Here is a 12,047-nt window from a genome sequence, read left to right on the forward strand (position 1 = left end):
ACAAAGTTAGGGTTTACTCTCAAAAATATTTTGCAAGTGAGTATGAGAGTTTGGAAAATGATTTTCCTTAAGATTGACCTTTGATACAACAAGGACAAAAAGTTCTTCAAGCAAGTATATATAAGTTGAATATATGCTCAAAACTCTCCTAAATCACCTAAAAGATTTTCTCCAAAAATGATTTTCAAAATAAGAGTTGGAGAAATAAGAACTTGATGCTTTAAAATATCACAAGAGAAAGAAGGTCTTGAAGCAATATATATGAGTGTTAATATATGCTCCAGCCTTTCAAGAAAAACTCAAAAAGGTTTTCTCCAAAAATGTTTTTCAAAAGAGGAGTAGGAGAAAATTTCAACTTTGATATTCAAGAATGAGTATTAAATGTGAGAAAGAATCAAAGAATAATAGTGCATGCTTTCAAAATAATTCTCAAACATTTTTCAAGTGAAATGTCTTGGTATTTATAGGCAAACTTGAAATATGGTTGTTATATGGCTGTTGGGTATTATAATAATAATTTATTTCAAATTTTTTTGACCATTGGGGGCTAAAATTGGCCTAAACTAGAGAGGTCCGGTCTACTGGCCTAAGGTCCGGTCAATTGACCAAAGAGCAATTTGTAACGCCCCGGACCCGCCACGTGGGGCCCGGAGTGTTATGGGAACGACACGCGTCTCTGATACCATTTACGCAGCGAATAATAACAAAGCAACCTCGAACATAATATACCAGAGTTCTATAATTATAGATCATCAAACTCATTTCGCACATCCACGTTCTCTATAATACAAAACCTGACAAAAATATAAAGAAACATAAAAACTAAAATATAACTGTTCCAGTTTCACTCACAAAACTACCCCACCCCGGAGCTACCTAAGCTCGATCACGTGGATAACCTAAAAAGATTTAACATATGACGGGGTGAGACACCCCTCAGTAAGGAAGAAATAGTTTATAATAGTGTGTGGTTGAAGTGTTTAAAATACAATTAAAATATCCATCTAAAGTGTACACATAATCCACAAGTAACCTAGATGTCATACCCATAATCACACAATAGTCAATGTCATTATCATCCACTCACATATTCGCAGTTTTCAATATTTTATTGTTAATTTCCGAGAATAGGGAAATCTATCCGCTCATACAAGTAGGTTCCCTCTACTCTAGTGCTAACACGAGGGCACTCACCTTTCTCAGTAAGCCCTCGGATTATGTATCTAGGTAAAGACACCGAGAGGAAGATCACCCGTCATACAAGTGGCTTCCCTCTACCCTGGTATCCATAAATAATTACCAGAGTACTCGCCTTCCTCAGCAAGCTCTCGGGTGGAATAATCTACTTTACCCAAGATACTTAATTAATTAAAAGTCGTACACAGCTAACACAATCGCTTCACAGAATTTCACAAATACACCCACATCATAATTAATCAATACAGGATCCACACAACACATATGTCTACACAGGACTGGTCCACACAGGACTAATCAATCCACAACATAAATGTCCACTCAAGACTGGTCCACAGAGGACTAATCAAAGCACAGTATAAATGTCCACACAAGACTGGTCCACACAGAACTAATCAAAGCACGCAGATTATACAGTCCACACAGGACAAAACAAACCACACAGGTTACAAGACAACCACTCCGTTCATAGTAAATAGGTAAACAACCTCCTCATACCACTGCCAATGTTTACCTCCCAATATAAACATCAATATAACGACCTCCTCATACCACTGCCAACGTTATATGACGGTTATACCAGGTACGATATAACGACCTCCTCATACCACTGCCAACTCTATATCGTAATTTACATGAACCACATTCCAAATTAACATCAACCAAACAATCAACATATCCACAATTCTACCACAATATACATCACATCAATATCCATAAACAATCAGTATATTCAACCAGACAGACTTCACAACCAAACAAAATCTGCGATCTCAATAATTCCTCATTCCACATTAATCACAATCATTTAATTATCAAAAATGGTTTCAACCACACGATTTTTCCCAAAATAATTTATCTACCTAAAACATTATTTTCAATGCCAGTAAGGTTTAGAAAATTATACTTGTATATATATAAAAATTCATACTCGAAACTAGTCGTTTAAAAATTATGAAAAAACCATTATAAAATATTTCCCCTTACCTGCTCCTCGAAATTCGACCCAAGATCAACAAAATGAGACCACGAAAATTAAAAATTCCAAATCCCTCAAACCTTAGCAAGACACCCTTATAATACTTCCTAAGCTCCAAATGACCATATTTACGAAAGAAATTCCAAAATAACGTATTTACCTTGGTTTTGGGATGTTTCCCAAACTACTCAAATCAAAGATCTACTTCACCTATATTATAGAGAATCTTCCCAGGAGTCTCGTGGTAGCTTCTGATCGTCAAACCGAACTGAATCCGGGCCGAAATCAAAGAGAGAAGGTGGTATGGCCGAAAGTTTTAGAGAGAGAAGGGGAACATGCAAAATTTTCGTGCTGGAATGAAAAGAATCATCTATTTATACACAGGGATTCGTTGACAAGACACGTCGATTCGTCAACGAGTCTCAACAAGTCCTAGTACACAGTTCGTCGATGAGACAGCCAACTCGTCAACAAATTTCAGTTAGGCAAAGAACCCCTCTCGGTAATTCCTCGTCGACAAGACACATCGATTCGTCGACGAGCTAAGAAGAACATTCATTGATGAGACCAGTCTATTCGTTGACGAATGTTTGCTGCCACCTTTTTCGAATTTATTCTTTCTTCCCTTCCTATCTTCTTTACTATTTCAAATTATTTAAAATTTTTCGGGTTGTTACACGATTTCCCTTTTAGCGTGGTTCAGCATGTCAGGCCTTATGATCCAGTCTGCTAGATCCTCTTTGTATGAAGCCTAGTTGACTGGGCTTTAATCACCAGTCGATTAGCCTTTGGAAAATTGAGTTTTGAGCCTGTTTGTTCTATCCAGTCTGTCAGGCCTTAGAGCTGGTCTATCTAGCCTTTATAAATTTGGTCATTTACACTATCTGATCGATTGAGCTTTAATAGCCAGTCGACTGACCCCTTGGAAAAACTTAGTTTTTGCCTTCTTTTTTTTTTTTTTTAAGTTCAAAACTATTTCAAAACCTTTTGTGAAAGATTAACATTTTAATAAAAAGGGTTTTCAAGTAAATTGGAGATCCAAAGGTCAATCTAAGGTCGGAGGTGAGCTTCAAAATAAATCAGATGAAATGCATGCACAAATTAAACCTAATAACATTACAACTGAAAACAAACAAAAATCTTCAAGCTCTGCTCTTTTGGTGTCCATGGAATATGCCGAAAATATGAACGTTTAAGAGCTTTCACAGCTTCCATTTTGCATCTGTCATCTGTGCTTATAGAAGGATAAACTTGTTCATATACCTAGCACACAAATGAAATGTTATGATTTGTCATAATCAAAATGGGATGGGACTCAAATAGTCAACACTAATGGAATATAATTGACTAAAAAAATGGTACTCAACCCATATATGTGCTATAGGGCTAGTTGATGTTCCCCCGGTGACTAACCCAACTTAACTATCTCCATAACCAAAAGAAAAGGATATGCATGTCCTTTTGACAAAGGGATTGCCTTGCCTAACTAGGTGACCATCTCCTATGGAAAAAAGAAGCTTGTTGGTCATCCTCCACACACCCCTTTAAAGATCGTATTATCTGGCTCCCTTGTTGCCTTGACCCTCAAAGCCCTTTACACCCCCCGACAAAGCTACCTTTGTCGCTACTATAAAGGATCATCTACCTTTCCCACTGCCACAAAAGGATCGTCTCCTCCTCCTCTTTCTCCTTATTGCCACCACAACCTTTGCTGCACTTTGCCTATTCTACCACACCACCTTTGCTGCCCATTTCTTGATTAGAATAGGGAAATTATCATATAAGAAAGTTATGATCCACATACGATTTGTTTTTTTAAAAGTCAGCTCTCACAACTAGTTTATAATTCCCATAATCACGTTCTTTTGTTTTTCCAATGGCTAATAAATCAATGAAAACCCCTTGAGGAAGTCCACTAAGACCATCATGCCCCTAATGGGTCCTACATGTTCCCTCACATTAAATAATGGACAATTCCCGTTGTCCCCTATCTGAAGCACTCAATCAATAATGACATTTGTTCCTTAATCAAATGCCTTAAAGTGTCTAAAACCTTTCTTACTATAATTAGACTCCTAAAACCTATTTCTTTATTTGTATACCATCTTAGGGCTTTCTTTGCTTCTCTCTTTCCTAAACGATAAAGCAACAACCTTGTTTTTATCTTTCTTCATTTCTTCCATTTCATTTCTCGTTGCAGCGTCCTAAATGAATTCAACATCGACAAGACCCTTTTATCATGAATTGACTATGTAAAAATATTTAACTTGATAGTTTCATTTTTTTTTTAATTTTTAAAAGACTAAGTTGCAATTCTACGTGGTAACATATAGGGAAAAAAATATATGATTTAGGTAAAATATAGGAGGAAGGCATAAATATTAAATTTTCTTTTATAATCTATTAAGTAGTTTACCTTGAGTAGTTTTTTTTTTAAAGACAATAGCGTTTAATTACATAAATGAAAATGCTAAAAAGTCAAAGAAAGGGAAAAATGAAAATATCTAATACTTGCAACATGCACACGCACAAACGTACCTAACTGCAAAAATTAAAAGCTATTAAATTTTAAAAATCATGTGTTAAGATATATTAAAAGATTAAAGTAAAATAGTCTCATGATGTAATACAAATTGTTAGTATTTGAATAGTGAGAAAAAAAAAACACACTCATTTAGTATATGAATTTATTTTAGATTTCAAAAATGCTAAAAGTAAGAATATTAAATAATTTCTTTTGTAACATATTTTGAATCATCCATTTAGTGGTGATATAAATGAAGGGTATAGACACCCCAATTTTAACCAGGCCTACCTGAGAAAACTCGGTGCAATAAAACTGATTTTGAATCCCAAACAACCCCGAGTTCCAAAAATAAGCCCTTTGAGTCCTAGGTGTTAAATCTAAGTCTTGTTTCTAGAATCCCGATTTATTTCAAAATGGTCTTTTATTTTCGAGTCTGAATCCCTTTTAATTTTCATTTTTAAAAACAAATCTTGAAAAATAGAGTATGTGAAAACTTCCAAGTCAAGTTTTCAATTTAGTTGCAAAATTAATCTCTTTCATGGGTCTAGGTCCCAAAATTTCAAAACCAATTAAACTAGGTATGTTTGTTTAAGTCTCAAAATCCAAAAAATTGAGTCCATTTGAATTTAGGAGTTAGTTTGCTTTTATTAGGGTTTCAAAACTAAGTCCTTGTAATTTGAGTCTGTAAAGCTTTTTAGTCAAGATCTTCAAATGTCAAAAGGCCAATTTTCCATTCCTTTAGTTTGAGTCTAAGAATTTTTAACTTTTGAATTGAGTTTTTAGATTTTAAAATCGAGCTTTTCGAAAATCCCAAATTAAGTATAAGTCTTTCAATTTTGAATTTGAGTTTGAGTCTAGTCTCAAAATCATATTTTATTAACCATGTATTCTTAGGCAAGGCTAGTCAACTATGGCACAAGGTTGGTCAAAGTGGAAATACATGAGGTCACATTTATTGAAGGGGTGGGCACATGCCCAAAATTGAAGTACAGGACGCTGCAGTGTACATAACAAGGGATATTCATACAAAGCGTAGATGCGTGTACATGATAAAAGGGCACAATTGAGTAATACAGAGAAATAAAAGGGAATGTTACAAATAGTAGTTGCATTACAAAAGGGGTGGGGGCACATCAGCATACAAAGGAAATACAAAAAAAAACAGGAATGCAAAATTTTAAGTCCTCCAATCCTCAAGTGCAACCTGGAAGCATCTCTCAAAGCCCTCCATTCTCTAGTTGCCACCTGGCTAAACCATGCATCCCTCAAATCACCTGCGCACAGAAGAAAGAGAGAACACAGAGTTAGCAACAGAATTTCCAAAATAAAAAAATAAAAAATGCAATCACATGTGCAAAATAAAATTGGTTATAGAATTATTCCCTGCCAGCTCAGGGGAAATCTATTAGGCGCCAATTAAGACCCATAGGGAGGCTCAAACTATAGCTACACATACCATTAAGAGAATATAGAAAAATTCTGAGAAAATAGAGAGACCAAAAAAAAAAAGAGGGAAAACTTAACCAAATTACAAAGAGCAAAGAAGTAGAAGAAAGAGCAGAGGAGCTGGAAGAAGAAGAAGTAGAGAAGTAAAGAAGCAGAACTAAACACCGGACACACAGAGACAGATATAGAAGGAGGGGAAGGAAGACCAGAGAGCAAAGAAAATGGTAAAATGCTTTAAACCACCCTTCTTACTTTGTTCAACTTGTATAATCATTGTGAATATGTGAGTGAATGCAGGTACCTCCTTTCAGGTTTAGGTTTGTGTTTGAACTTGAAACCTGAATTCAGACTTGAATCCCTCAGACCCCTCAGACCCAAACGCAAACTTGGGTTCAAACCACTGTATCTGGATCACCTATTAGACCCAAAACCTGAACCCGAACTCGGGTTTAAACCTGTTTCAAAGGCACCCCTCAAGCCTGTGTTGTTTAAAAAAAAATATATATATAACAGAGCCAACCCTGTTTTAAAGTCACCTCGGCCTAAGCCTTACTTTAAGCATTTACCCCAAGTTTTTTAAATCTAGAGGCCCAAACCACTGTTTTAAAATTTTGAAACCCGCCCATGAAAGCTAAAAACAAATCAAGGCCAACCCATTTTTCGAAAGCCAAGACCAGCCCATTTTAAAATCTAATTAGGCCGAGTTGTTTTTTTAAAAAAATTTACTTGAGGCCCAAACCACTTTGAAAACACCCTGAGGCCCATTTCTTGAAAAAGAACCAATCAGGCCTGTTTTAAAAACTGATCAAGGCCCATTTTGTTAGTAAGGCTAATTGGGCCTACTTTTTTTTTTCTTTAAACCCCCCCCCCCCAAACCTAACTCATTTTTTTAAAAAAACCACAAAGCCCATCTGCTTAAAAAATTTAAGCCCAACCTGTTTTTCTAAAAAACCCACGAGGCCCATTTTGAAACTTAACCCTGAGGCCCAACCAACCTCTTACTCCAAGCCCATTCGAACTTGAAGCCCACACGTGTTTGAGCTTGGCACATGTCTCAACCCACTAAGCCCGCTCATGTGAGTCAGCTTGTACGACTCCTTGGGTTGACCCACATGGGTCAACCCTGATGCTCACTCACCAATTCTGAAGACGAGTCCACTCGCCTTTGGACCCCCCAACTAATTAGGAAACCCTAGTTAGACTCTAACAATCAGAATGAAACGTGAGCTTAAATCCAGGGTAACCAGAAAACAACACCAACACCATCACAGTCAGACTATATACCAACCCGAGCAAACAAAAATGAAAATTGGCAGAATAGGACACTTAGCTTTTCATTGTGTTTTTAAAAGACGTGGTCTAGTCTTGGACTGAGTCCACCCCCTATACTAGGCGTCTGTTCCGACATCTGCAAATCATGTTCAAATTTTTAACTCACAAGCATATGCGAGCTTCAGCTTCAAATCACATAAAACTCATAAGAGAAAGAGAGATTAGGAGAGTTTAAGAGGATTCAAGCCAGGGACAGAGGCCTGGATTGGAGTTTCCAAAGGCCTAGGGTTTCGATTTGTAGAGAATAACTCATGAGGGGGGAGGGGAGCTTAGGGTTTCAGAAGAGGGTTTGCACGAAGAACTGAGAAAGGAGAGATTAAATGAAGAACTTGAATGAGAGATCAAGAAAAAATAGAGAATGGGAGAATAGAGAGCTTGAGATGAAGCTCGAAGGAGTTTAACGGTTTCCTTTAGGGTTTTGACAGAAAATATTGGAGAGGCTAGAATGATTGAAGGGGTTTAGGATATTTTAGTTTCGTTTGCAGAGGACTAGAGGGGATGGAAGGAAGCTAGAGTTCTGGGTTGGTTCGCAGAAGAGAAACACAAAGAAGGGAGGAAGATGCAGAGGAGAGAAAGGATAGAGAGAGAGAGAGAGAGAGAGAGAGAGAGAGAGAGAGAGAGAGAGAGAGAGAGAGAGAGAGAGAGAGAGAGAGAGGCCTTCGGAGGAGAGAATGAAAAATAGAATCAAAAGAAAAAATTGAGTTTAACTATCTCAGGGCTCGAAGCCACATGATCCTGACACGTGACCCTTCATGTAACGACCCCAAAAATAATATATGTGTAAGTGTAATCTTAAATAATAATAATAATAATAATAATAATAATAATAATGATAATTGATTAATATAATAATAATTATTATTAAGTAAGTAATATAATATGATGCAATGACATATAAAACCATTTAATATAAAGATATAATATTATAATTTTATAATATATATGTATATATATAAAGGAAGTATAAGACTTCCTTAGGAAGATTTCTAAACCCCATCCCCCACCCAAATTGAATTCCAATTGCCCTGGCCGAATTGCTCTCCCTGACTCTTTATCCTCAAGCTCTCCCTCTCTCTCCTCATGTTCTCACTCTCTCTCTCTCTCTCTTTGATTTCTTCTCAATCTTCAGCCAAAATGATGACCAGACACCACCACGAGGTCTTGGCTTCGATTCTGAGTAAGTTAATCAGAAGCAGATTTTTGATTTGGGGATCCTAGGGACCACTCCAAGGCTAAGGTAAGGAGTACAAATTATGTCTGTTGTTTTAAAAAATTTAACCGATTAAATTATTAAATTGTAGTATTTGATTATATTAGATTTTTGGAAATATTCATGGGATTAAATTAAATTGCAGGATTAGATTATATTTGTAATGACCTGCTAATTTTTTTTTAATATTTAATATTCATGTATACTGAAATTTTACTCTACTCTGATACCTACTAATTCAAATCTAGCTGACAACCTAAGCAGCGAGAAGCTAAATTCATATACATCCATAATCATATATATATATATATATATATATACACACACACACAATACCAGATTGCCAGAATATTCTCCAAACACACATATACAACTGAACAAGGACTACACAAAAATACTCTCCTCCCCAAAAGACTCACCCTACTGACAGGGCAGCACTGTAGTCCCTCTACCTGCGAGCCTGATCTGCTCGCCTAACTGGATCACCTGGAAAATATCAATTTATTGGGATGAGACGACGCTCAGTAAAACAAAATATGCTATTACTAGTGTGTGGCAAGTGAGCTACATGCTTGTAAAATCTGATTTAGGAAAATACCATAAATAACACAACTGAATAAAACCTGTATACCTACTGCAAAATAAATCATACCTAGGTTGCTTAACATAAACTGATTTTCCTGTATATATATATATTTAGAATACTGCTAATATCTATAGATATGGCTATTTTCTAAAAATCTGATCATACACGTATATAATAACTGAAAAGATTCCCTTGATGGATAACTGAGAGTCATGATTTAATCCCTCATGACAGGGTTGTGCGGCCCGAAGGCAAGGCCTAACCTGACTGGCCGACCAGGGTAAATCAACTGAACTCTGACAGTAAGATTGACCCCCTCAACCCATACCTAATGGGGAGTCTGTCCACAATATAGGCACGATCGACTTTTGAATACCACATACTATCTGAGTAGTGGTTACACTCTGAGCTGAATATAGCTACAGTACTGTGCTCTGCTGGCTGAATATGGTCCATTAGGGTTTGATACTGCATATAAATACTGATATTTCTAAAATACTGCTTTTATCATGATTTTGTAACAACTGAAATAACCATAACATTATATAAACTGATCTGAATAAACTATAATAACTGAATAACTAAGGTATCTGCATAACTGAATAACTGAAATATCTGATTAACTGTGATAACTAAATGTTATGGTTTTGAAATTAGTATATCATAATATTCTGAGAATACTGTGAAATACATGTTTCTGTATGTATACTATAAATTATGGTATTATGAAAACTGTATAAATTTTGTGCTGATCTAATATTAAACTCATGCCACTTAACTAAATATCCGTATTATCGGGTTTTGAAAACTATATTTATGATATGAATAATAATTCGATGAAAACATATAATTTGTACTGAAATCATAATAAGGTTTCCTAGCATAGCATATTTCCCTTACTTGATTCCTGCTAAAGTCCCTTACTTTGACGGGTCCTACACCCGCAGGATTCCCTACTCAATATCTTAGAAACAACATTTTTCAGAACAAAATATCACCATTTCTTCGTTTACTACACTTTCTACAGCTACTTGAAAGCCAAATATTAAATAAAAGGTCTTACCTTAAATTTGGGATGAAATTCAACTCTGTCCCACCAACGATCCGCTCCAGCAGACTTGGAGAGAACTTTCCCAAGAGCGTCGTGGTGGCCTCAGATCGTTGATCGGTGACTAACGGAGCCAGAATCAAAGAGAGAAGAGGGAGGAACCGTAGAGTAGAGAGAGAGAGAGAAAAAAGATTTTTTGATTTTCCTACGTAAAAATCTGAGTTCAAGACTATTTATACCATGGGCTTCGTCGACGAGCCACGTCACCTCGTCGACGAGGTCAAGAAGGCATCTCGTCGACGAACTCTCCCCCTCGTCGACGAAATTCATATTTGCCAAAAACATCCTCTTGGTATTTTCTCGTCGATGAAGCGTACCCTTGTCGACGAGCCTAAAACACCATGTCGTTGACGAAGTCTGCTGCTGCCTTTTTATAATTTCCATTTTTCCTCTCTCTTAATTATTTAAATACAATTATTCTTCAGGTCATTACAATATTATATTTTTTGAAATATTCCTAAGATTAAATTAAACTACTGGATTTGATTATATTAGATTTTGGAAATATTATTGGGAATAAATTAAACTGTAGGATTTGATTATATTATATTTTTGGGAATATTTTGGAATTAAGTTAAACTGCAGGGATTTGATTAAATAGAATTTTCGGGAAATATTTTGGAATTAAGTTAAATTGCAGGGATTTGATTAAATTAGATTTTTAGGAATATTTTGAAATAAGATTAAATTGCAGAGATATGATCATATTGGTGTTTTAAAATATGTTAAAAATTAAATTTAAATATGGAAAGTGGATCATACCCACGTTTTTTTAGAATTTAACTGGTTAACGGGAGCGTGTGAGCTTAGGGATGTTAGATAATTATAATTTCGAGATTGAGCTAATTAAACTTAGGTATGTGAATACAGGGATTTGTGTGAACGCCATGGGCGTCGATTTAGGATACTTGCAGGCACATTCCCAGTAAGCAGGTAAGGGGTATACATTATGTCTGCTTTTTAAAATATTTTTTAACCAAATAAATTTGAGTATATTATACGTATACGCCGTATGTGAATTTCTGTATGATTTAGACGTATGGAATGGTTGTTTTTGAGTGTTATACATGTTTGAGAATATCTAGGAGGGTGGTTCATGTGCCTCCATTTTAGGAAAATTGCATGTTTAAATTAAATAGAATTTTCGAAAAACAATCGGACCAGATTTTAGAAATATGCGCTTTTTCCCGGCAGATTACGTAAATGAAAATTTTAACATATAACCGTGTGGCATGAGATTAATTAACAAATAATTTTATATGAATTTGTTGAAATTGTTATGGTATGTTATTGTGAGTATGTGGCGTAATACTAATTTATGGATATATGTATATAGTGGGATTATTGTGAACTTATAAAATGATAGTTTAATTCTGTTTTGTGGTAAGTTAGATTTTGCATTTGATTAAGAAATATAAAATGATGATGCTCAGTATAGAAACTGTGTGTGAAGTCTATACTGATGCCGAAGGCCTGTATGGCGTATAAATTGAAGTGGTGATGCTCAGTATAGAAATTTTGTGTGAAGTCTATACTGATGCCGAAGGCTTGTATGGGGTATAAATTGAAGTGGTGATGCTCAGTATAGAAACTCTGTGTGAAGTTTATGCTGATACCAAAGGCTTGTGTGGCGTATAAATCAAAGGAGAAGGCATGTGTGGC

Source organism: Malania oleifera, chromosome 12, assembly GCF_029873635.1.
Source record: "Malania oleifera isolate guangnan ecotype guangnan chromosome 12, ASM2987363v1, whole genome shotgun sequence".
In the NCBI taxonomy this organism is placed as follows: Eukaryota; Viridiplantae; Streptophyta; class Magnoliopsida; order Santalales; family Ximeniaceae; genus Malania; species Malania oleifera.